The following is a 24,727-nucleotide window of genomic DNA, read 5'->3' on the forward strand; positions in this document are numbered from 1 at the left end:
ATAGAGGGTATGCAGGAGGCAGCCAATCAATGATTCTCTCTCATCATTGACATTTCTCTCTCTCCCTCTCCTTCCCTCTCTGAAATCAATAAAAAATATATTTTTTAAAAAGTCACAGACGAGAAATGGCGACGGAATAGAGTCGGGTTTGGAGTCTGTTCCTGGGGCGGAGAGTCGGAGCAGCAGAGGCTCGCAGAGGGAGTGTATGTGGGCAAGCCAAGGGACAGCTAAACTCCAGGAGAAGGCGGGGGAGTGCTGGGCAGTGTTCCTCTGACCGCGCAGCACCCACAGGGGCTGGGTCCCCTCCTGGAGCTGCGGGCTCGCCGGGCGCCTCGCCATCTTGCAAGGAAAGGAGGATTTTAGTGGAAACCTGACTTTCCGCGACAACTGCAAACACTGAGCTGCTGGGAGCACCAGACCACCGGTCCCCTATCAGCGCAAACATTTGGATTCAAAGAAACTCTTCACTGCACCACGGAAAGGTCAGATTTCGCCTGAAATGAGGGGCGGTTTCTAATCCCCACGGTGGGTGAGGGAGGCGCTGGGTGAGGGAAGCGCGGCAGCCGCAGGACCGGCAGGAGCCGGGAGGTCTGTGCCTAGAAAAATCAGCGGCAGTTGGAACTGCCGTGATCCGTTAATGAGGAGGGGGGTCTTCTGAGCTGCTAACAGAAGTGACCTCTTGAAAGCAACTCATTTTAATCTGACGAGGAGGGTCAGACTAAGAATTTTCAAAGGAGTGCAGGCTCCTTAGTCTGGGGCACAGACTCACGGTCCGCACACCTGGGCTCTTTCCGACTCTGATTGCTAAGCCCAATACAGAGGCAAACCCAGGTGGAAACCCTGAAAGACTGCAGGGGGAAGGTGTTTTTTCGGAACCTGGGGCCAGAGCTGCATGTGACCATCAGAGAGGCAGCTCTGAGGCGCACACCTCTACAAACCGGTAGTGAGTGCCATAGAAGGGGGAAAAAAAAAAAAAGAAAAAAGAGCTAGAGAGGCCCGGAAGTCAATTCAGAAACACTGCCACCCAGGGGCTGAAACGCTAATTGTCTCTGGTGTAATCAAAAATAAATACGAGAAATTAAGATAGGGCTGGCTTAAAAAGCAGGACTGGCTTCCAACACTGAGGAGCCCTGGAATGAAGCTGAACTGAAATACCGCCCAGACTGGGAAAAAGGCGTACCAAACAGAATAATAGAGGAAGTGAATGACAGCCGCTACTGCACATTTTAGTCTTCCTATTTTTTAATTTTTAATTCTTTTTTCAATTTTTTAAATTTTTTATTCTCATATTTTTTTATTTTCATTTTTTGCATCTTTTACTTAAGAAACTAATATTTTTTTCTTTTTCCTCACTTGATTTTCACCTTTTTAATTATTATATTTTTATTTTCAATCAGCACTATTATTACTATTATTTTACTTTTTTTTTTTTTTTTAATGTCATTTGATTTTCTCTTTCTTTTATTTTTGGATTAGTGTCCTACATTCGATTTGCATCTTTCCCTTACAATCGCTTTACCCTATCTCAAAGCTAACATTATGCCATCACTCTCCTAACCTTTCCCCTTTTGGTCCCAGTTTATCTTAACCCTTTCTGGCTTTAGATTTTCCCTACTTTTTCAGTTTACTCCCTGCTAAAACTTCACCCTACTTATATATCTAATTCCCAACCCCCTGCTCCAAATTCATACAAACCTCTCTCTACGCTACCTTTAAAAAATTATTTTTCTCTAGGGCCTTTTGTTGTTGTTTGCTTGAATGTTGATTAGATTGAATTTTTATGCTTTTTTATGAGATTGTTTAGATTATTCTTTTTGTTGGTTTGGTTGGTTCTTTTGTTTGCTTTGTTTTTGTTTGTTTTTTACTTTTGTTTTCCCTTGCCTCACTTGATATTAGCTGCTGTTGCAGTTTGTATTAATCTCCAGGCTCGTATTGCTGGAATTTGCTGGGAATAGTGGTTGTTCTAGTGGAGTTTACTCCCCATATATATAGTTTGTTCCCCTTTTCTCTCTTAGTATCATTCTTGTCTCTCTTACTTTTTTTTTCTTTTCTTTTTCTTTTCTGTTATTTCTTTTCTTTCTTTCTGCTCTTTTCCCAAGTTCAGATTCACACTCTTTGTTGTTGTTTTTTTCTTCGTTGTTGTTCTTTCTTTTTACTCTCCCTCTTCCACTCCTATTCCCTAATTTGTCTTTCTCTGGTGGTTACCTTTATTGGAGGTTATTAATATCGTGAATACAATTCTGTTCAGTGCCTTGTCTGTTGTGCCTGGTTGTGTTGTATTTTATACCTTTAAATCAACGCCAGAGAGAGAAATCTATATAACCAGACATCCGGAGAAGAGAGACCATGGGGAGACAAAGAAACAGCCCAAACAGGAAAGAGAAGCAGGCATCACCAGAAAAGGAAGTAAACGATTTAGAGGCAAACAACCTATCAGAGAAAGAATTCAGAGAAATGGTCATAAAGTGGCTGAAAAGGATGGAAGACAAATTCGACAATATGAGTAAGAACCAAGAAGAAATGAAGAAGAACCAAGAAGAAATGAAAAGTGACATCGCTGCTGTAAAGAACTCAATAGAAAGCATCAAGAGTAGACTAGATGAAGCAGAGGACCGCATAAGTGAGCTAGAAGACAAGATGGAAAAAAATACCCAATTACAACAGCTTCTAGAAACAAAAATTAGAAAGATTGAGGAGAGCGTAAGGGAACTTCGGGACAATACAAAACAAAACAACATCAGGATAATAGGGGTGCCAGAAGGAAAGGAAACTGAGCAAGGAATAGAAAACCTGTTTGAAGAAATAATAACAGAAAACTTCCCTGATAGAGGGAAGAAAAAACCCACACAAATCCAAGAAGCTCACAGAGTTCCAAGCAAAATGAACCCCAAAAGACCGACGCCAAGGCACATTATAGTTAAGTTGGCAAACACCAACGACAAAGTAAGAATCTTACAAGCGGCCAGAGAGAGACAGACAGTTACATACAAAGGAACCCCCATCAGACTAGCAACTGATTTCTCAACAGAAACTCATCAGGCCAGAAGGGAATGGAATGAAATATACCAAGTCATGCAAAGGAAGGGTCTAAATCCAAGAATACTGTACCCAGCAAGGCTATCAATAAAATTGAAGGTGAAATCAGGAGCTTCAGAGACAAAAAAGGACTAAGGGAGTTTATCACCACCAAACCAGCAATGAAAGAAATGCTAAAGGGTCTGCTGTAAAAAAAAGAAAGAAATAGGAAGCAAAGAAGGTACACAGGGGTATAGAATAAAAATGGCGTCAAATAAGTACCTATCAATAATAACTTTAAATGTAAATGGATTGAATGCCCCAATCAAAAGACACAGGGTAACAGACTGGATAAGAAAACAAAACCCAGATATCTGCTGTCTACAGGAAACCCACCTCAAAAAAAAGGATGCATACAGACTGAGAGTAAAGGGATGGAAAAAGGTTTTCCAGGCAAATGGAAATGAAAAAAAAGCTGGGGTTGCAATACTTATATCTGACAAATTAGATCTCAAAGTGAAGGACATAACAAGAGATAATGAAGGCCACTTCATAATACTAAAGGGAGAAATCCAACAAGAAGAAATAACTCTGGTAAACATATATGCACCCAATACAGGAGCACCAAGATACATTAAAAAACTCCTGGAAGATATCAAAGGAGAGATTGACAGTAATACAATCATAGTAGGAGACTTCAATACCCCACTATCACCATTGGACAAATCCTCTAAACAAAAAATCAGCAAAGAAACATCAATCCTAAATGACTCACTAGAACAGATGGAATTAATCGACATCTTCAGAACATTTCACCCCAAAGCCACAGAATATACATTCTTCTCAAGTGCACATGGGTCATTTTCAAAGATAGACCATATGTTAGGACATAGGCAAAGTCTCTCCAAATTCAAGAAGATAGAAATCATATCAAGTATCTTCTCAGATCACAGTGGCATAAAACTGGAAATCAACTACAATAAAAACAACCCAAAGAAATCAAACACTTGGAGACTAAACAGCATGTTATTAAACCATGACTGGGTTACCAAAGACATCAAGGAAGAAATAAAAAACATCATGGCAACAAACGACAATGAAAACACAACAATCCAAAATCTATGGGACACAATGAAAGCAGTCCTGAGAGGGAAGTTCATAGCTCTACAAGCCTACTTCAAAAAACAAGAAACAATGGTAATAAATTACCTAACCCAACAACTCAAAGAGTTAGAGAGAGAGCAACAAGATAAGCCCAGTGTAAGCAGAAGGAAAGAAATAATAAAGATCAGAGCGGAGATAAACGACATAGAGACCAAAGAAACAATACAAAAGATCAACAAAACCAAGAGCTGGTTCTTTGAAAGGATAAACAAGATTGATGGACCTCTAGCCAGGCTCACCAAGAAGCAAAGAGAGAGGACCCAAATAAACAAAATCAGAAATGAAAGAGGTGAAATAACAACAGACCCCGACGAAATACAAAGGATTGTTACAAAATACTACGAACAACTCTATTCCAACAAACTGGACAACCTAGAGGAAATCGACATATTCCTAGAAAAATACAACCTTCCAAAACTCAATCAGGAAGATTCTAAACAGCTCAACATGCCAGTAACTATGGAAGAAATTGAAGCAGTCATCAAAAAGCTTCCGGCAAACAAAAGCCCGGGGCCAGATGGCTTCACAGGAGAGTTTTATCAAACTTTCAAGGAAGAACTAAAACCTATCCTCCTCAGACTATTCCAAAAAATTCAAGAGGAAGGAACACTTCCAGGCTCCTTCTATGAAGCCAGCATCACCCTAATACCAAAACCAGATAAAGACAACTCAATGAAAGAGAATTACAGGCCAATATCCCTCATGAACATTGATGCCAAAATCCTCAACAAAATTCTAGCAAATCGGCTCCAGCAGTACATCAGAAAGATCATACACCATGACCAAGTAGGATTTATTCCAGGAATGCAAGGATGGTACAATATCCGCAAATCAATAAACGTGATACATCACATAAACAAATTGAGAGATAAAAATCACATAGTCATATCAATAGATGCAGAAAAAGCATTTGACAAAATCCAACACCCTTTCTTGATAAAAACTCTCAACAAGGTGGGAATAGAAGGCTCATACCTCAACATAATAAAAGCTATTTATGATAAACCCACAGCAAACATCATACTCAATGGGCAAAAACTAAAACCATTTCCCCTAAGAACAGGAACAAGACAGGGATGCCCACTCTCACCACTTCTATTTGACATAGTACTGGAAGTATTAGCTATCGCAATTAGGCAAGAAGAAGAAATAAGAGGCATCCAAATTGGAAAAGAAGAAGTGAAGCTGTCCTTATTTGCAGATGACATGATATTGTACATAAAAAACCCAAAAGATTCCATCAAAAAACTAATAGACTTAATAAATGAATTCGGCAATGTAGCGGGATACAAAATTAACGCCAAGAAATCTATGGCTTTTCTATACACCAATAATGAACTTACAGAAAGAGAGACTAAAAAAGCAATCCCATTTACCATCGCACCAAAAAAATTAAGATACCTAGGAATAAACTTAACTAAGGAGGTAAAAGACCTATACGCAGAAAACTACAGGACACTGAAAAAAGAGATAGAGGAAGACGTAAACAGATGGAAGAACATACCATGTTCCTGGATTGGTAGAATCAACATCATTAAAATGTCCATACTACCCAAAGCAATCTACAGATTCAATGCACTCCCCATCAAAATACCAACAGCATATTTCACAGACCTAGAAAGAACTCTCCAAAAATTCATCTGGAATAAAAAAAGACCCCGACTAGCCTCAGCAATCCTCAGAAAGAAGAATAAAGTAGGTGGGATCTCAATACCAGATTTCAAGCTGTATTACAAAGCCACTGTTCTCAAAACAGCCTGGTACTGGCACAAGAACAGACATATTGATCAATGGAACAGAATAGAGAACCCAGATATCGACCCAAACCACTATGCTCAATTAATATTTGACAAAGGAGGCATGAACATACAATGGAGTCAAGACAGTCTCTTCAATAAATGGTGTTGGGAAAACTGGACAGATACATGCAAAAAAATGAAACTAGATCACCAACTTACACCATACACAAAAATAAACTCAAAATGGATACAGGACTTAAACATAAGACGGGAAACCATAAAAATACTAGAGGAATTCACAGGCAACAAAATCTCAGACATATGCCACAAGAACTTCTTCACTGACACTGCCCCTAGGGCAATGGAAGCTAAAGAGAAAATTAACAAATGGGACTACATCAAAATAAAAAGCTTTTTTACAGCAAAAGAAACCATCAACAAAACAACAAGAAAGCCCACTGCATGGGAAAACATATTTGCAAATGCTATCACTGATAAAGGTTTAATCTCCAACATCTACAGGCAGCTTATGCAACTCAATAAGAGGAAGATAAATGATCCAATAAAAAAATGGGCAACAGACCTAAACAGAATATTTTCAAAAGAAGACAGAAGGAAGGCCAAGAGACACATGAAAACATGTTCAAAGTCACTTATTATCCGAGAGATGCAAATCAAAACAACAATGAGGTACCATCTCACACCTGTCAGAATGGCTATCATCAACAAATCAACAAACAACAAGTGTTGGCGAGGATGCGGAGAAAAAGGAACCCTCGTGCACTGCTGGTGGGAATGCAGACTGGTGCAGCCACTGTGGAGAACAGTATGGAGTTTCCTCAAAAAACTGAAAATGGAACTCCCATTTGACCCAGTAATCCCACTCCTGGGAATATATCCGAAGAAACTAGAAAAACCAATCAGAAAGGATATATGCACCCCTATGTTCATAGCAGCACAATTTACAATAGCTAAGATTTGGAAACAGCCTAGGTGCCCGTCAGCAGATGAGTGGATCGCAAAACTGTGGTACATCTACACAATGGAATACTATGCTGCCATAAAAAAGAAGGAATTCTCATCATTTGCAGCAACCTGGATGGAATTGGAGAACATTATGCTAAGTGAAATAAGCCAGTCAATGAAAGAAAAATACCACATGATCTCACTCATTTAGGGATAGTAAAGAACATTATAAAGTGGTGAACAAAAAGATAGATACAGAGACAGTAAAGCATCAAACAGACTTTCAAAGTACAGAGGGAAAGTTTGGGAAAGGTGGGGGAGTTATGAAATCAAACGAAGGACTTGTATGCATGCATATAAGCATAAACAATGGACGCAAAACTCTGGGGGGGGAGGGCATGTGTGGGGTGGGGGGGTAATAGTAAGATATGTACACATATAATACCTCAATAAAAATATTAAAAAAAAAAAAAAAGTCACAGATGAACGGGTGGAAGGGGGCAGAGAAGCACAGGTGGCAAAGCAGCTGGTTATCCCAAGAAAGTGAGCTTTGCTCCCGGATAAATTACTGACAGGTAATTACAGGACATGTGACCAGGAGCAAGATGCCCCATCTTTTCTCTGAGCCCCCAAACCAGACGATGCTCCAGAGCTTGTGGTCTCAAAGGAGACCATTCCAATCCTCCCTGTGAGAGGGCTGGGGCTTAATAAATACCCCTTCCATCTAAACAAAGTTTGTCAGTAGTGCTGCTTCACAGATTTTCTTTCTTGTATGTCATATCTCCTAAAAGCCAAAATGTTGTAAGAGAATTTATGAAGAAGGGCAAGTACCATTGCAATGATTGTGCTGGATAGGAAAAAGCTGGATGTCTTTTCTCTGTTTAACATAACACTTTCTTGCATTGCTGTGTGCCATGAAGTTATAAGAACCTGGCTCATGCTGATGCATTAGGTCTCATAATACCACCATGAAACAAATGCTAATATTTCCCCACTTTTTAAAAAAAATGAGAAACACAGGCACAAGAGAGATCAAGTGACTTCAACAAGGGTGCACAGCTACTCAGTAAAGGAGGCAGGATTCGAACCCAAGCAGGGTTTATGAGGCAGCCACTCCCCGCTCTGCTTCTCATGGACAACTCAAAAGGAAGCAACACGAGGGTTGTTTGCTTTCATTTGTTTGGATAGTATAAAAAAAAATGTATTTCTCCTAAGAATCAAAGGGCTTCACATAGAGAAAGTGAGATTTTAGGGTAAGCACAGGGGGAAATGACCCAGCTATTTGGGTTTAGAGATACTTCATAAGATCACTTCTATGTCTATGGATTCCAGAAATAATTTAAGAAATAATAATAATGGTTTCTTAACATCAACTGGCAATTTATGATCAGAAGTAGGGGGGTGGGGGGTAAATGGCTGATCTCATGGGAGACTAGCCATCACTGGTTCCCTTCCCTGCAGCTCATGGGATCTGACACCAAGCAGATGGGCCTTTGAGCTGCAGAAATCTCTGCGAGCCGTTTCCCTGCCCACTTCCTCTCCAGGTCCTTAGACCTGTCTGTATCTTTTCATTTGCTGCAGTTTTTGAAACACAACAGAGGCAAGCACCTGGATCGTCTAATTTTAGGTTCAGGAGGCATCAACAAAACACATGGTTCCATCCCTGACACAAACATAGTTCCTAATAAAGTGAAACATTATGGGCTTCTTGTGAGCAAGGCTGATGTCACTGCAGACACTAAAAGAAAGAATAGAGTTTGAGCATACAGGATTGAAAGAGCCAGACATGCATTGCTTTTGTCAGGTGTCATCATAAAAGGATAATCATGACTCCCCAAACCACCCATCTATTTTAATACCCATAGATGGTAACAGTGTGAATTTTTTGTTTGTTTGTTTTTTCCCCAGTACCTAGCTGGAGCAATCATGATGCATTTGCTAGAAATATATAAACAAATGGTTCTTTAATAATTCATTCATGCTTGGAACAGAAAAAGAAATGGCTAGAGTGTACAAGAGGATAAAGCTATAAGGGAGGATAACGGGCAGGCAGGCAGTTGAAGAGTGTTGTGGTCCATGCACAAACTGAGATGAATCAGGCTGGACTCCAAAGCCCATGACGGGTCCAAGACAATCCGATCAACAAATACCCATCGAATTGCTCTTTCATTCTAGGACCTGTGCTGCATGTTGCAGTGTGTCACGGAACGCTCCCAATGATCAGGTGAAATAAACATCACCAGCCTTTTTCATTTTAACCGAGTAGGGCCCAGGTCTCAGAGAAACTAAGTACCCTGCCCAGGCCACCTGCCTCATAAAAGGCACATTTGGAGTGCACCTGCAGATCTGCCCGCGTTCCAAGTCGGAGCTCAATAAATGGTGGCTTTGGGATGTTAATCCTGATGATGTGCTTCCATCTCAGCATTCCAGTCCAGCACACAGCTCTCAATAAAGGCCGCTGGCTCAATGAGCCAAATAAGTCAATTAGACCACAGATAAATTCATACCAGGCCCATGACAGAATGGAGGTAGACCTGTGGAACTCTCTTCCTTCCCTTCATCCGGGTAACCACTGCTCATCTCACAGTCTCAGAGAGACCCCGCTTCCTCAAGGTCCTGCCCTCCCAGACAAGGTCAAATTCTCTAGTTAGCCTCTTTTGTTTCCCAGGAGCCTCTCCTACGTAAAACTTACTGAAGTTGAGGTTTATGTCTGATGGTGAGACTACGTGATTGACATGTCTGCCCCCATGAGACTGCATGCTCCCTCCCGGCGGCGGGGGCCACACTGCGTTTGGGACACCACTGTGTGGCAATTGCCTAGACAGGTGAAGCAAGCGCCAGGGAGTACTTATGACATAGGTGAACAAAAGGTCCAGCTGACAGAACAGCGGCCAACGTGCAGGACACTGACTCCCAGAGGCCACGTCCAACCCTCCGATGCTCCTTTTCCAACAGCCCTGGCTGCGCAGGCGGTGGCACTAGCGGTCTCCCTGTGTCAGGGACACAAAAGGCTCACGTCAATGCTGCCTGCCAGCTTCCTCTCGTCTCCTTTCACTCTGAGCCTAATTTCCTAGAGGAGCAAATGTTACCCTGCCAGAAAAGGCACGCCGACTGTCCAAGGCTGCCGGAACGCACCCTACCGAACATAATGACAGCATCCCGCATGCTAATCACCTGCCATCCACAGGGCGCCGCTTCTAGGAGCCCTCGGGACGACGAAGAGCACCTGCCGCGAAGATCGACTGCGTGTGCTCTCACCAGGACACGTGGGCGGGTGCCCTTAAACTCAGCCTCCTCCCAGCGGGAGGCAAATGGATCTGATCAAGGTACTGGGAGGAAAAGCGTTTCTGGAGTCAAGCTGCTCACAACAGCCCTGAATGGGCGAGATTGTTTTACTGTCAAGTCTATTACCCAGCAAAGCTGGCGAAGCGCCCGGCAACCCCTTTCGAGTTCCAACAAGAGCGTCTGCTTCCCCCAAGAACACAACAAACCTCTGAGGGCAGTTCAGTCTGTTTCTTCATACCTGACGCTCTTCCAGAATCTCGGGCTCCCTCTGCATCCAAGAAGCAAGGACCGTGTGGAAAGAGGTAGAAACGGGCTGCGGGGAAAGCGTTCTGCTATGACGCCACCTGCCACACGACTTTATCTTGTCATGAGCTTCCTGTCTCCTTTCCATTCTCAGCTCCTAAGACCCCGCTGCACCTTGCGCCCACTGTAACCCGGCCACTGGGATACCAGATGGCTGTTCACTCACCGTCTCTCGCGCCGGCATTTCCAGGTCCCGGCTGATCTTTGCCTGCAGAGGGCCACCTCTGGCTCTGAGTCTCAGGTTCGAATCCTGGCTGGGTCGCTTATTCAGGCATCTGCAAACTTTTCCTGTAAAGAGCCAGACAGTAAATATTGTCAGCTTTGCAGGCCATCAGGGCCCTGTCCCACTCCTGGACACGGCAGGTGTCGCACAGAAGCAACCAAAGACTATCCCTAAGTGAGTAAGTACGGCTGTGAGAGGACAAGGTCACCAGTGCTATGGGCAGCCCAAGACATCTCTGTTCTCTCAACTCACTCCAGGACCTGAGAGAGCCTTGGCTAACGAACACCATGGCAGAGGTTCCAGAGTTTCAGTGAATTCCCAGACACTGTCTGCCGGAAGCCAATTCCAGCCTGTCATAATTGCAAGAGTTTCATCAAAAGGTTGATGGAACTTGGGGACTCAACAAGGTCTGAGTCACATATGTTATCGCCTGTTGGGAATGCCTAAAGGCATTTCCCCAAACCTGAAAGGGATGCATTAAATTGATTGTTTGCTGCCAGACAGCTCAGGGCATCTTAATCTACATGTTATTGCCTCCTACTGGCCAAACACCTGAACAGCCGTAGGCTATTCCCCAATCTGACAATGCTTCTGTACGAAACCCTACCCTTTGCTTGTTGTTTTGGATGCCTAAAACCTGTCTTGAAATATCTCACAAAAGACCTTGTGAGAAAGGTAAGGAGTCATTCTGTAACTAGCTACCTAAGCAAGGAAGCCTTCGTTGACGACAATGGGGTGGCCATGGTCACCCGTGGTCTGCACAACAGTGTCTCTATTTTCTATTTTCCTATCTCCAAGTCACACCCAGCCAGCTCAAGCCTCCCCTCCCCTCTCAGTTGAGCTCTCAGAAGACAACCATCAGTGTTGACTGTGAAAGTGACAGCTGATATCTGGCCAAGAACAGCTATCGCGCCCAGGTGCCTGGTGACCACTACAGTCCACGTTGCAGTCCACGTGCCTTAGCTTTCCCTTTGGGGAAATCACGACATCGGACCCTCCAGTCATAGCACCGCCTGGACCGCCCACAACCAGGCTGCCTGGGCACCAGCAAAACAGATGGCGGCCGCTCTCCTTGCAGGTTGGCTTTTATTGCTATTATGGTACAATTCGGTCTGGTTCCATATCATTATATTTGCTAACTGTCATAAACCTGACATCCCGGAATTTTTATCTCAGCACCAAGTCATTCCTGATCTAAACCATGCCAGGCTCGATCAACCAATCCTTGTCAACCTCCCTTTCTGCATGCACGTAGCTGCCTTGTCTTCTTGTAGACAACTCCAGGCAAAGGGATCAGGCAGGTGCTCAGCAGGTCTCCGGCCCAGGGTCAATGCTCGGCTCTGGCTCTCTCTGGTGTTTGTCCACTAAGGTTTCCACTGAGAAATAGCTCCTTCTTCTGCCCAATACTGCCCCCTCACTTCCTGCCAGGTGCACCTTTACAGCGCACTCCGCGGTCAACTTCCTGCATGCAACTCCCCATCCGAGTCTGTGTTCAGGAAACCCAGTGTGAGACACTATGCTAAGTGCTACCCTCACAACCAGAGAAAAGACCAAACGAATGTTTTTGTTGAGCACCAACACACACAGGGCATGCTGTCGGCTCTGGGGAGACGTCAAACAGGATCCATGTGGAAACTGCTCTCAAAGAACCAGAGCCTACTCGGGAATCAGAGGAGAAACGACTCGGTACATAGCCAGCGCATGTCACAGATGCTGCCACGTGGAAATGCCTATGTTATGGGAGTAAAGAGTGGAGACATGGAGTAGTGAGGGGAAGGGAGGCACAGGGAGGGTGCCGACTCAAGGAAGCTTACTTGGGGAAGTGATTTTTTAACTGACCACTGAAAAGATGAGTATTTACAGGAATTTCTTCCAAAAAATAGAACCTTATTGGTTTCTGACCAATGAAACCACGAGCCTCTCTCCAGACCACCTGGCCACGAGAAGTCAAGGTGCCATGCAGGGAGGGAGGGCTGCCAAATTCTGGGGTTGATTATTTGAAGGGCCATTTGCATACAAAAATGGGCATATTCTCTGTGTTCCTGTTCTGATCACATACAAAAATAAGATAAATCCCCGAACACAAGTCTAACTTCCACATACCCTCTGGGAGGCTTGTGTCAATAATGAAAAAGGGGTTTTCAGTGGGTAAAACATGCTTTTCAAGGTCTCAAAAATTTTGCAAAAATAATCCAAGTCTCTGTGAATCTGGGCCTCTCTGGGAGTCAGGAATTCAGTGGACAGCGACTATGTTTGGGGAACATGAACCTGAGACAGATTTTCGTTTTGGATGAACATTTAGTGTTTTCTCAGGTGGCTTTGTGCCTCAGTCCCAGTATATCACAGCTTGGCTGCTTAAGGAACACGTGATCCCTACTGACATTCAATCCACCTCCTAAACAGCTCTCAAGTCCACCCACTCCTCTCCATTCCTCCGGAGGCCAAGCTGCCAGCAGAGCTCCTGAATGTACCCCAACCAGGATTGAACCTGAAACCTGGGTATGTGCCCGGATCAAGAATCGAACCGACCTCCTTTTTGATGTATGGAACAACACTCCAACCCACTGAGCCACCCGGCCAGGGCTAACTGCTGCTTCTTTACTGATGATAACTCTAGCTTCACTCCACTCCTCTCTTAGAAGATTATATTATTAAGAAACCCAGTCACAGAATTCCCTCAAACAAAGACAGCCTTCGAGTCTCCTAACAGCCCAACCCTATCAGTCCTTTCTGACGCCCTCTTACAGAGACGCCCACATTCTCCACGTTTATCCCCCTTGTTGCAGTGACCACTGCACTCAACTTGTTGAAACATGGGAGTGTGCCCGGTGGTGTCTGGCTACAGAGCACTGGCCACTGCTTAGCTCTAAAAGCGCAGGGCTCCTCGGCCAGAGCCACCTGGTTCAGGTCCCAGCTCTGCCACTTGCTCCCTAGGCCAAGTCAAACCACTTCTCTGGGCCTCAGGATGCTCATGTGGAAAACAGGGATAATGTAATTGTGAGTGCCTCTCTCAGCTTTTCTATGGATTATAAGGTAAAACATGTCAAGTCCATGGAACACCGTATTTAAAACACACATCTGATCAAGTCCCGCCTACTGAAACGGACAGCCAAAGTCATCGATGCCTCTGAAAGGCCTTTGTTGCTTGGCTGCCGCCTATCTCCTCAGCCTCTCAGTACTTCAGTTTGGGGATATTGGGATAATAATATCAATACCAAAAAATATCACAAAACTAAGGCAAATTTCGAAAACATATTGGCTGTTGTCTTTAGAATACAGCTCACTACCAGCACTTAGTAGGCACACAACAAATTTGTTTTACCGTACTCCTCTGGACAAACTATTAACTCTTTCAGGGCCTCTGTTTTCTCAACTAGAAAACAGTAGGAGTAGATAAGACCATTGCAAATCAAACTGTGTTCTGTTGGGTGTCCAATGTAGGTGTTTTGGGGGTTCTGCAAATTTTTATTTTTATTTTGTAGGTGCTTTGACTGACATAAGACTGTTGTTGTCATCTGTGAGCCTTGGAATTCATATGGAAAACAAAACCTCAGCAAATAGAAAATCAGTACTTATTTGAACATGAAGTCTTAGGTTCAATTTTTTGAATTTGAAATATATTTCATGAAAAGGACCTCATGTATTAATGTTAATACATGTAAAATACTAGTTTAATGTGTTTTATATATTGACATTCCAAGTATTTTTTGTAGAAAACTAAAGGCTCTGAAGCTACAAAAGTCATAGCTCTAGCCCTGGCTAGTGTGGCTCAGTTGGTTGGGCATCCGTGCCATGCAAGAAAAGGTCATTGGTTCAATTCCTGGTCATGGTGCATGCCCAGGTTGCAGACTCAATCCTCAGTAGGGGGCATGCGGGAGGCAGCCAGTCAATGTTTCTCCCTCTCTTTTCCTCTCTCTAAAATCAATAAAAACATACTTTTTAATATGTCATAGCTCTAAATTTTTATACGATTATAAAAATCACCTCTGCCTGTCTTCTGATTTGGGGCCCAGGGGTGTTTATAATAGACCTCAGAAGATCCCAAACACTTATGATTAAAGGAAAGTCACTCAAAAGCCTGTATCTTTTCAACAGTTACCTGGGCAGACAATTGCTGCCTTTTAAACATGTGAACTGTTTGCCTGAAGAGGTAGAAAAAAGTGCTTCCACTTTGGAGCAAATGGCACCATCCTGTATTACCCACAGCAGCCAAGACACTCAAACAGCAGAGCCAACAACACAATGGGACTGCCACCGGCCTCCTGAGCCCGAGTGCAGTGACCGCACTTGCACTGCTGAGGGTATTACTTTTAGATGCACTAGGCACAAGCCCTTGAGGTGATTGCACTCTCTCCTGCCTAAATAACGCTATCCAGTTTTACAGAATCATTTTATTCTAGCAATCAGAACTGCCCTGGGGAAAAAATCAACAAGGTCATGGCTACACGAGCTGAGACACTGCAACATCCTAAACACGGACGGTTTAAGAGGTGGTTGTGATAACAGATTAGATTGGAAGAAACTTTGATAATCACCTCCCAATCATGGCTTAATAAGCAAACATCGAAGAGTTTCAAAGTCTCAGCAGTGATCTCAGCCAATCCTGTCAGGTGATAAGGAAACAGGCGCAGAGGAAGGACATGGTTTCAATTGGCAATGTAGTAAAAATACTAGATGAAGCCTTAGTCTCCCAGCCCTTTCTATTATACTCTATACTAGAGGCCCAGTGCACAAATTCATGCACAGGTGGGGTCCAGCCAGCCTGCCCCAATGAGGGCTGATCGGGCCAGGCTGGTGGGGGGGGGAGGGGACACGGGAGGTTGGGGGCCAATTGGGGCCCCTATCAGGCCAGTTGGCCACTGCAGTGCAGGTCCTAACGACCAGTCATTCCAGTGGTTCCAGTGGTTCCAGTCGTTCCGTCATTCCAGTCACTTGGCTTTTACATCCTATATAATAAAAGGCCAATATGCAAATTATCCCCTCAACCGGGAGTTAGACCAGGGGGTGGGCCGGCCAGCCAACCGCCCATGGCCCCTCCCCCTGGCCAGCCCCGCCCCTGGTTGCGCCGCGCCCCCCCATCAGGGGCAGGGCTGGTAAGACCCCACCCATGCACGAATTCATGCACTGAGCCTCTAATATATAGATATTCAATATACCTATTCTAATTGAGAGCTAACTGAATTGTAGTGCCTGGTCTAGTAAAGAGAATATCCCATTGCTAGGAGCCTGGTGAACAAATCATCTAAATGACCCTCCCACTGAAAATAACCAAATGGTGGTAAATCCTTTAAAATCTTCTTAAACGCAAAGACGATTGAACAAGAAAAGGAATACTGAAGCCAAAAGCTAGGTGAAGAGGTAGAACACTGAAGTCAGCTTTTACCTTTAGGCAACTATTAAATCTGCTGGAATTGACCATTGGTGTTCATGTTTGCCAAGGTCAAGGACACCCAAAGTCTTGTGTTGAACCTGCCCCATAAAGCTAGAAACCCAAAGACTATGCTTTCAGAAAATGGGTGTTGGGAGGAACCAAGATGGCGCCATAGGTTAAACACCTAACCTGCAGCCGGGCACAACAATTTCAAAAATACAACTAGAGGTCAGAACGGACATCGTCCAGAACCACAGGAAAGTTGGTGGACTGAAATGCTCACAGCTGGGGGGAAGGAGAAGGCCACGGGGACAGTCGGGGAAGCCGTAAAAGCCTAAGGTATGGAGAAACGGGCGGATTCACGAGCACACGCGCCTGCGGGGAGGATGGAACCGGAGAGGAAGGGGCGGCTGATGACCTGGCCGGCGTTCACTGGCAGGAAGGAGATAAAGGCTCCGGAGTGCGCTGAGCGCCGGCTCCGATTGCACTGAACCCCATTCCGGGCGAAACCCTGGGAAACTCACTCACTTTCGCAACTCCGCCGCCCCCGCAGGCCGCCCGGCCCGGGACTCTGGGGACACCGCCGCAGTGGCGGCGCCAGGAGCCCGGCGGCCTCCCAGCACCCGTCCCCGCCGCGCAGCCCCCGCGCGCCCCGCACACCGGACGGAGGCCCGGGCGCCCTCTCCGTGCACCTCCCGGCGGCGCTAGACTTCAGTAGAGTTGACTGAATTCAAGGGATTAAGAAGTTCAAATTGGGGGGACGCCGCGGCGGCGACGCCCGGAACGCGGCGATGGCGGTGCCTGGAGCTCGGCGGCCGCCCAGCGCCCATCCCCGCCGCGCAGCCCTCGCGCGCCTGGTTCCGCGGGACGCGCGCACCGCGCACCGGACGGAGGCCCGGGCGCCCTTTCCGTGCACCTCCCAGCGGCGCTAGACTTCAGTAGAGTTGACTGAAATGAAGGGATTAAGAAGTACAAATTGGAAGTTTGAAAAAGATGGCGGCGGAGGTTAAAGGCTGTTCTGTTGCCTCGCACCCAGCGAAATCGGAGGGGATGAGGTGTGGAGGCGCGTGGGTCTGGCTGGTGGCGGGGGAAAGGGGCTTTTGTTCCAAACCTAGGGGAGATTAGCTCTCCATCACCCTGAAATCCATCTTCTGGCGAACCGCGGGAGACCCAGATGCCTGCGGGGAGAGGCGGGACTCTTGCGGAGGTGCGCCCAGCAATCAGTGTTTGCTGCGCTGGAGTGCGGAACGAGGAGACTTAGATACGTGGAAGGCAGAAGGACCAGACTCACAGCCATCGCGGCTCGCCGCACCATGGCCTGTTGGCGCCCTGAGACCCCGCCCCGCCCTGGGACCCGCCCCGCACGTTTTGAAGACCTGCCCCGCAAGTCTTGCAGGCACACCTGCGCCCCAAGCAACGGCTTATGCATGTGGGTGGCCTGCTCTCTGGCAGCGGACCAGATGAACTGCTGTTCTAGTCGGACTGCTCCAGGGCCACTCAGACAGGAGGAAGAAACTACAGTTTTTACTGTAATCCTTGCTGAGTGCCTAAGGCAGTAGCTGATCTACACCCCATTGGAGACCCAGAAACGAGGGCATCTAGTGGTCTGTGGGAGATGACACCAGATTTCAACCACGTGCATAAGGGACACATTCAACAGGAATATTCAGTGAGCGCCAAAGCTTTGCTGCACCAAGACCCGGCCCATAAACGTGTCTCCTGCACAGCAACTCTTCCTTTATAGACAAAGAGAGCCCCCCCAGTGACACCAACAATAATCAAGACTTAACTATACAAAGGAGGACCAAGATGGAGGCATAGGGCGGAAGCCTGATTGTTGCCTACCACAACAACTTTGAGACTACGACAAGAGAGCAGAGCAGACACCATCCAAGACCACCATAGGGCTGGCTGAGTAGATGCTCTACAACTAGAATAAAAGAGGGGTATGTGGGATGATGCTGATGCCGGTGACCCAAAGACCACACTTTAAGAACTACAGCTCAGGCGACACAAAAGAACTATGGCTCAGGCGATACAACAGCGGCCTGGAACGTGCTCGGCGCAGTTCCCCCGGCGGTCTCCGGCTGAGGGGACGGCTCCACTGGCAGCCAAGCACGGACAGACGAGCCCCTATGAGACATGGGGTGGGAGACTCCGCGCTTGCTGACCTCCGAGTCCGTCAAGAATCTCAACGCCCCGGAAGCGGCCAGGTGCGCATGCTCAGCGACCGGCCACCGATGCAGACCCAAGGGCCGACGCAGCGACGCCAGACCGGCCCACCGCCATGCACCGGGCGCACCGGAGCTTCGCCGAGCCGCCGCCCGACGAGTTCTGCAGCAGCCATACTGGAGCTCTGGAAGGATGGCCAGGGGAATTGCTGAGGGGGGATTGACCGGCAGGAATTGGGATCGGGAAGACGGGGCCCCGCTGAGACCCGGGTGCGGGCGGGGTTGCACGCCTCTGGGCTAGGGTGTGGTCACACGCCTCTGGGTATAAGTGAGGCCTCACGTCCCTGGGTTTGGGTGAGGCCACATGCCCCTGGGTCCAGGTGAGGCCGGACTCCGGGTCCGGGTGAGGCCATGTGCCCCTGGACCCGGATGACGCTGGATCCCGTGCCCGGGCGAGGCCAAGCGCCCCTGGGTCTGGGAGAGCCCACACACCCCTGGGTCCAGGCGAGACCATGTGTCCCTGGATCCGGGTGAGGCCTCGTACACCTAGGCCCGGGTGACCCCAAGTGGCCCTGGGTCTGGGAGAGGCCAAGCGTCCCTGGGTCCGGGTGAGACCATGTGTCCCTGGATCCGGGTGAGGCCTCGTGCACCTAGGCCCGGGTGAGGCCACGTGCCCCTGGGTCTGGGAGAGGCCAAGCGTCCCTGGGTCCGGGTGAGACCATGCGTCCCTGGATCCGGATGAGGCCTCGTGCACCTAGGCCCGGGTGAGCCCAAGTGGCCCTGGGTCTGGGAGAGGCCAAGCGTCCCTGGGTCCGGGTGAGACCATGTGTCCCTGGATCCGGGTGAGGCCTCGTGCACCTAGGCCCGGGTGAGCCCAAGTGGCCCTGGGTCTGGGAGAGGCCAAGCATCCCTGGGTCCGGGTGAGACCATGTGTCCCTGGATCCGGGTGAGGCCTCGTGCACCTAGGCCCGGGTGAGGCCACGTGCCCTTGGGTCTGGGAGAGGCCAAGCTTCCCTGGGTCCGGGTGAGACCATGCGTCCCTGGATCCGGATGAGGCCTCGTGCACCTAGGCCCGGGTGAGCCCAAGTGGCCCTGGGTCTGGGAGAGGCCAAGCGTCCCTGGGTCCGGGTAAGACCATGTGTCCCTGGATCCGGGTGAGGCCTCGTACACCTAGGCCCGGGTGAGCCCAAGTGGCCCTGGGTCTGGGAGAGGCCAAGCGTCCCTAGGTCCGGGTGCGACCATGTGTCCCTGGAGCCGGATGAGGCCTCGTGCACCTAGGCCCGGGTGAGGCCACGTGCCCCTGGGTCTGGAAGAGGCTAAGCGTCCCTGGGTCCGGGTGAGACCATGTGTCCCTGGATCCGGGTGAGGCCTCGTGCACCTAGGCCCGGGTGAGCCCAAGTGGCCCTGGGTCTGGGAGAGGCCATACGTCCCTGGGTCCGGGTGAGACCATGTGTCCCTGGATCCGGGTGAGGCCTCGTGCACCTAGGCCCGGGTGAGCCCAAGTGGCCCTGGGTCTGGGAGAGGCCATACGTCCCTGGGTCCGGGTGAGACCATGTGTCCCTGGATCCGGGTGAGGCCTCGTGCACCTAGGCCCGGGTGAGCCCAAGTGGCCCTGGGTCTGGGAGAGGCCAAGCGTCCCTAGGTCCGGGTGCGACCATGTGTCCCTGGAGCCGGATGAGGCCTCGTGCACCTAGGCCCGGGTGAGGCCACGTGCCCCTGGGTCTGGAAGAGGCTAAGCGCCCCTGGGTCCGGGTGAGACCATGTGTCCCTGGATCCGGGTGAGGCCTCGTGCACCTAGGCCCGGGTGAGCCCAAGTGGCCCTGGGTCTGGGAGAGGCCAAACGTCCTTGGGTCCGGGTGAGACCATGCGTCCCTGGATCCGGATGAGGCCTCGTGCACCTAGGCCCGGGTGAGCCCAAGTGGCCCTGGGTCTGGGAGAGGCCAAGCGTCCCTGGGTCCGGGAGAGACCATGTGTCCCTGGATCCAGGTGAGGCCTTGGGCAACTAAGCCCGGGTGAGGCCACGTGCCCCTGGGTCTGGGAGAGGCCAAGCGTCCCTGGGTACGGGTGAAGCCAGATCCTGGGTCCGGGTGAGGCCATGCGCCCCTGGATCCATCCGGGTGAGGCTGGGTCCCAGGCCTGGGTGAGACCACGCGCCCCTTGGGTATGGGTGAGGCCACGTGCCCCTTAATCCGGGTGACGCCGTGCCCCTGGGTTCGGCCGAGACCAAACCAGAGGGAGTCGGACCTCCATTACCACCATTTGTCCACCATCCAGAGCTGAGGGGTCAGTGCTGACATGTACACATAAGGAACTACTGGACATTGAAATTGGATCTCAAAAGAACTGTTGGTCCAGGGGGAAGCTCGCTACAGATTGATTCATTTGCCTGTCAGCATAACTATTATTGCTCGTCTCACATTCAGTTCTTATTAGTATATATCTAGTGACATATGATCTCGCTCATCTAGGGGAAATGATGAACAACATAGACTGAGGAACAAGAACAGAACCAGAAGCAAGGAGGCATCGATCGGACTATCGGGCCTCAGAGGGAGGATAGGGGAGGGTAGGGGGAGGGTGGGGGGAGGGGGAGAGTTCAACCAAAGGACCTGTATGCATGAATATAAGCCTATCCAACGGTTAAGTTCAACAGGGGATTGGGGCATGCGTGGGGAGAGGGGTGGGATGGGAATGGGGGGATGAGGACAAATATGTGACACCTTAATCAATAAAGAAATTTTAAAATGTTCAAAAAAAAAAAAAAAAGAAAATGGGTGTATTGGCAAAATTGTGCTCTCTGCCAGGGGACTAAAGGAAGGTTAACTTGCTGGAATCTTGACTCTGAGAAAAAGGAAAAACCCACCCCAGAATCTGTAACCCACAAGCCACCCTTCCTGCAAGCTCACCGCCTGAACTCACAAGACACGGGAGGCCCACAAAATCTCACGCCAAGAAGTTAGCTTAAATTGGTCCCATTCTGGTAGCACACCCAAGCATTTGTCAGAAGCAAAGAAAATGGTTCTTGGGATAATCCACTCTCATCCCAGGCTTTGAAGAATCCCCATTGGCAATATTTTAAGAAATGTATTCTTAAAATAGAGATTCATTTAAAATATACCAAAAATAAGCAGATACAGACTCACAACGATTTCAGATACTGAAATATCAGACACTGAAATAAAATATTCATACCATTTAAAGAAAGAAAACAAATTGCAAATATACAGAAGAAATTATTTTTTAATCATCAGCAGGTTTTTCAAAAAACTAAACTGGTAATAAAAATATAATACTTGATATTAAAAACTCAAAGAATGATCTCAGGGGGTAGGAGTGGGGGAAGGAAAGAGATTAACCAAAGAACTTATATGCATACTAGAATGTATAGCCCAGGGACATGGATAATAGTGTGGTGAAGGCCTGGGGTGGGACAGGGGCTGGGTGGAGGAGGGAAAAGTAGGGGGGGCGGGCAGGGGTTATTGGGACATCTGTAAAAAAATAAATAAAACCTCCAAGAATGCTCTGTTTTCAGGTGAGGAGTAAGCAAGCCCACCGCACCTCTCCCCCCCACTGAAGGAAGCTGTAAAACCTGGACAGAATGCATGAGCAGCTACAAGCAGGCTCAGACAAGAAAAGGGTAGCATGAGACTTGGGGCAGAGGGCCAGGACGTGAAGTACAACCGAACCACGGGCATCTTCCAGCCTGGCATCAGAATTGAGTGTGAGTGCTGACGGAAAACACTCCAGAGAGAAAAAGGGTCTCCTGACATCGAGAAATAAGAGAAATCACCCAGTTTTCCCTCTTTTTTCTGTCCTCTGCTCCACAGCACCCAGTCTCACAGCCCCGAAGGCAGCTACCACAGCAGCACCAAAAGGCACCCAGGAGCCTAAAGCTTGATCAGACCATCTGACTTCGCAGTGGGTGGCATGGACATCCATAACTCTTTTTCCCTTCTCTCCTTACCCTGCTTGGCCCCAGATATGATTATAATGGCCCAAAACTGGAAACAACTCAAACGTCCTTTGCTGGGTAAATGGAGAAACAAATGGTGGCACATGTTAGAATACCTTACAGCAATAAACAGGAGCAAGCTATTGATAGTCTCAACGACTTGGCTGACTCTCAAATGCTTCAGACTGAGTGAAAGAAGCCAGTCTCAAAAGTTTACATGCTACATCTGATTCCATTTACGCAGCATTCCGGAGGGGATACGTCTGACGGACAGCAGACGGTGAGTGCCAGGGCCTAGAGGTAAATGACTTCCGAAGAGGCTTGCCTGGAGAAGAACCTTCTACTTACCAAAGCCGCTGAGTGTGCTCCACTGCTTCGTGAGGTCCTGAGACCCCCGTCGTTGGAGCCACGTGAAGCCCACCTAGGGAACCATATATCGGGGGTTTTTAGAAGGAATTCGGGCTATGGAGTTGGACAGGGGCCCTCCAAACAGTTCATTCCACCTCTGAGAGGTTCCAAATAAAGTCTGGTTTGCATTAAAGCATACCAGGCCACATCTAACATTCAACAAACACAATCCCTGCACTTTGGGGGTTGAAAAACCCTCAACAAATAAGTACTTTTAAAAATATGTTTTTGTGCAATCGACACATTTTTATTGGAATGCCAACTTTATAGTAACTGCTGGGCTAAGCTCAGTTGTGGAGACAGAAAAATTTAAGACATGTTCACCATCCACTAGAAGTGCATCATACTGCTAGGAAAAGGGGTCATGAATACCTGAATTCATACAAGAATTAAATAATAATGCACAGTAATTATATAAGAGAGACCATGAGTAAGAGCACGTGTAATTGCCAAATCTGATGTACAGGTGGTAAGGGCTATGGGGAGGCAGGGGGGCGATTACTGGATATCTCCCATAAGCCCACCCAGAACCCCTCTCTACCCTGTCTTAACTTGCTGTGTTCCCCAAGACTGATCCATATGGATACATCAACAGACTCTCTCGTTTCCAGATTCTGATGGGATTCAGTCCATGCGAGGCCCCGCAGGAGATCAGGGGCTGGAGGAGTGAGGTGAGCATGACTATTCCCTGGTCCCAGCCCAGACCATCCTCTAAATGCTCCTATCAGGTGTCTATCTCTCTAGATTCCCCTATATTCAACTTTTGACTTCTCCTCCCCTTGTTGCCTTTGTCTCATTCAAATCTAGACCAATTCCTATCTTCCCTCCAGCTAACAGGCACGATCGCCCTCATTTTCTAGTTTCCCCAAACTGAGAAAAATCAACAGAAATCATAATTTATATGTATTGCTTCAACCTCACCACTTGGAAAAGAAAACAACAACAAACGAACAAAACAACACCTAAGCAAGACCCAGAACACTAAGAACTAGGCACCTGCGTCTCCAGGTTGTCAGGTAACAGAGCTCACCAGTGACCTCTGGAGGCAGGAACACCTGGAGGGGCGCTGCCAGGTGGGGAGCTGCTAAAGTCCAGTCTCCTATCGAGGAAGCCTCCGAACTGAAGGGGAAAGACAGAAGCCAAGCCCTCATGATTCTCTTCTGTTTTCTTCCCCCAAAAGAACAAGGGACATGATACAGCCCGGTAAGCCCCTGAGCCAGTCATCCTCCCTGGGGAAAGAGAGCCCTCCGAGGAAGAGCCCATGGGAACCGCAGGGGGTGTTGTCTGTTCAGCTCCTCAAGTGATGGAATGATGTTCACCACTGATGGGGATGTCCACCCACCATTAGAACCTCGGCTTTTGAGCTGTGGCTCTCACGTTATCATGCTTCAGAATTTCCAGCAAAACTGGTTAAAACACAGATTTCTGTCCCTTAACCCCAGGGTTTCTGATGCAGCGTCTGGGGTGGAGTCCCAGAATTGGGGTTTCTAACAAGTTCCAGCAACGCTGATGCTGCTGGTCGGGGACCACACTGAGAACCACCCACCTGGTGACCAACCTGGGCCTCACCGGGGTGCTCTCGGGAACGGAAAAGAACAGACGACTGACTCGCTCCCCAGATATTCTGATGTAACTGGCAGGGGGCAGCCTAGGCAGTGGGATTTTTCAAAGCTCCCTCGGGTGACGTCTGCGTGTTGCCAGTGTGAGACCCACTGGTGCTGACCTGACCCTCAAGCCGCCCAGTTCCTTCCCAGGGAACCTGCCCTCTGTCACCTCAGGCAGAAGGTGCCCCCAGAAAACAGCAGGCGGGGGCTCGGGGTTTCTGCCTGGACTCGGATACCTCACGGTTGGGGCATTGCCTCGGGGCTCCAGTGTGTTCCCTTCTCCTACGTTGGTAAGAGCGGCTCCTCCTTCATCGTTTCCTGTGCTGTCCTTCCTCCTACGGTTTCGTCTGAAGAAAGGCTACAGGACATATCTGAAAAGCATTCATTTAAGAGGAAGGGCTCTAAACTGAAAACCAGCAGCCTCGCCTCCGGCTATGTAATCATTTAACCTCTGAGCCTCAGCTTGTCCAGTGCTCATCTCCAAGAACAACAGCTGACACTTACATAGTCGTTTGCAGTTACAGTT

The 24,727-nt window shown here is 48.0% G+C and overlaps 1 long non-coding RNA gene across 1 annotated transcript in view; it reads right to left on the reverse strand.

Annotated features, from left to right (window-relative positions):
• Positions 1–24,727, reverse strand: part of LOC114235298 (uncharacterized) — a 273,916-nt gene that overhangs the window by 141,209 nt on the left and 107,980 nt on the right. The window contains exon 2 of the long non-coding RNA XR_003621477.2: positions 10,639–10,760. This is a non-coding gene — a long non-coding RNA (uncharacterized LOC114235298). The remainder of the gene's footprint in view (positions 1–10,638; positions 10,761–24,727) is intronic.

This window comes from Eptesicus fuscus, chromosome 18 (genome assembly GCF_027574615.1).
Source record: "Eptesicus fuscus isolate TK198812 chromosome 18, DD_ASM_mEF_20220401, whole genome shotgun sequence".
NCBI classification, from domain to species: Eukaryota; Metazoa; Chordata; class Mammalia; order Chiroptera; family Vespertilionidae; genus Eptesicus; species Eptesicus fuscus.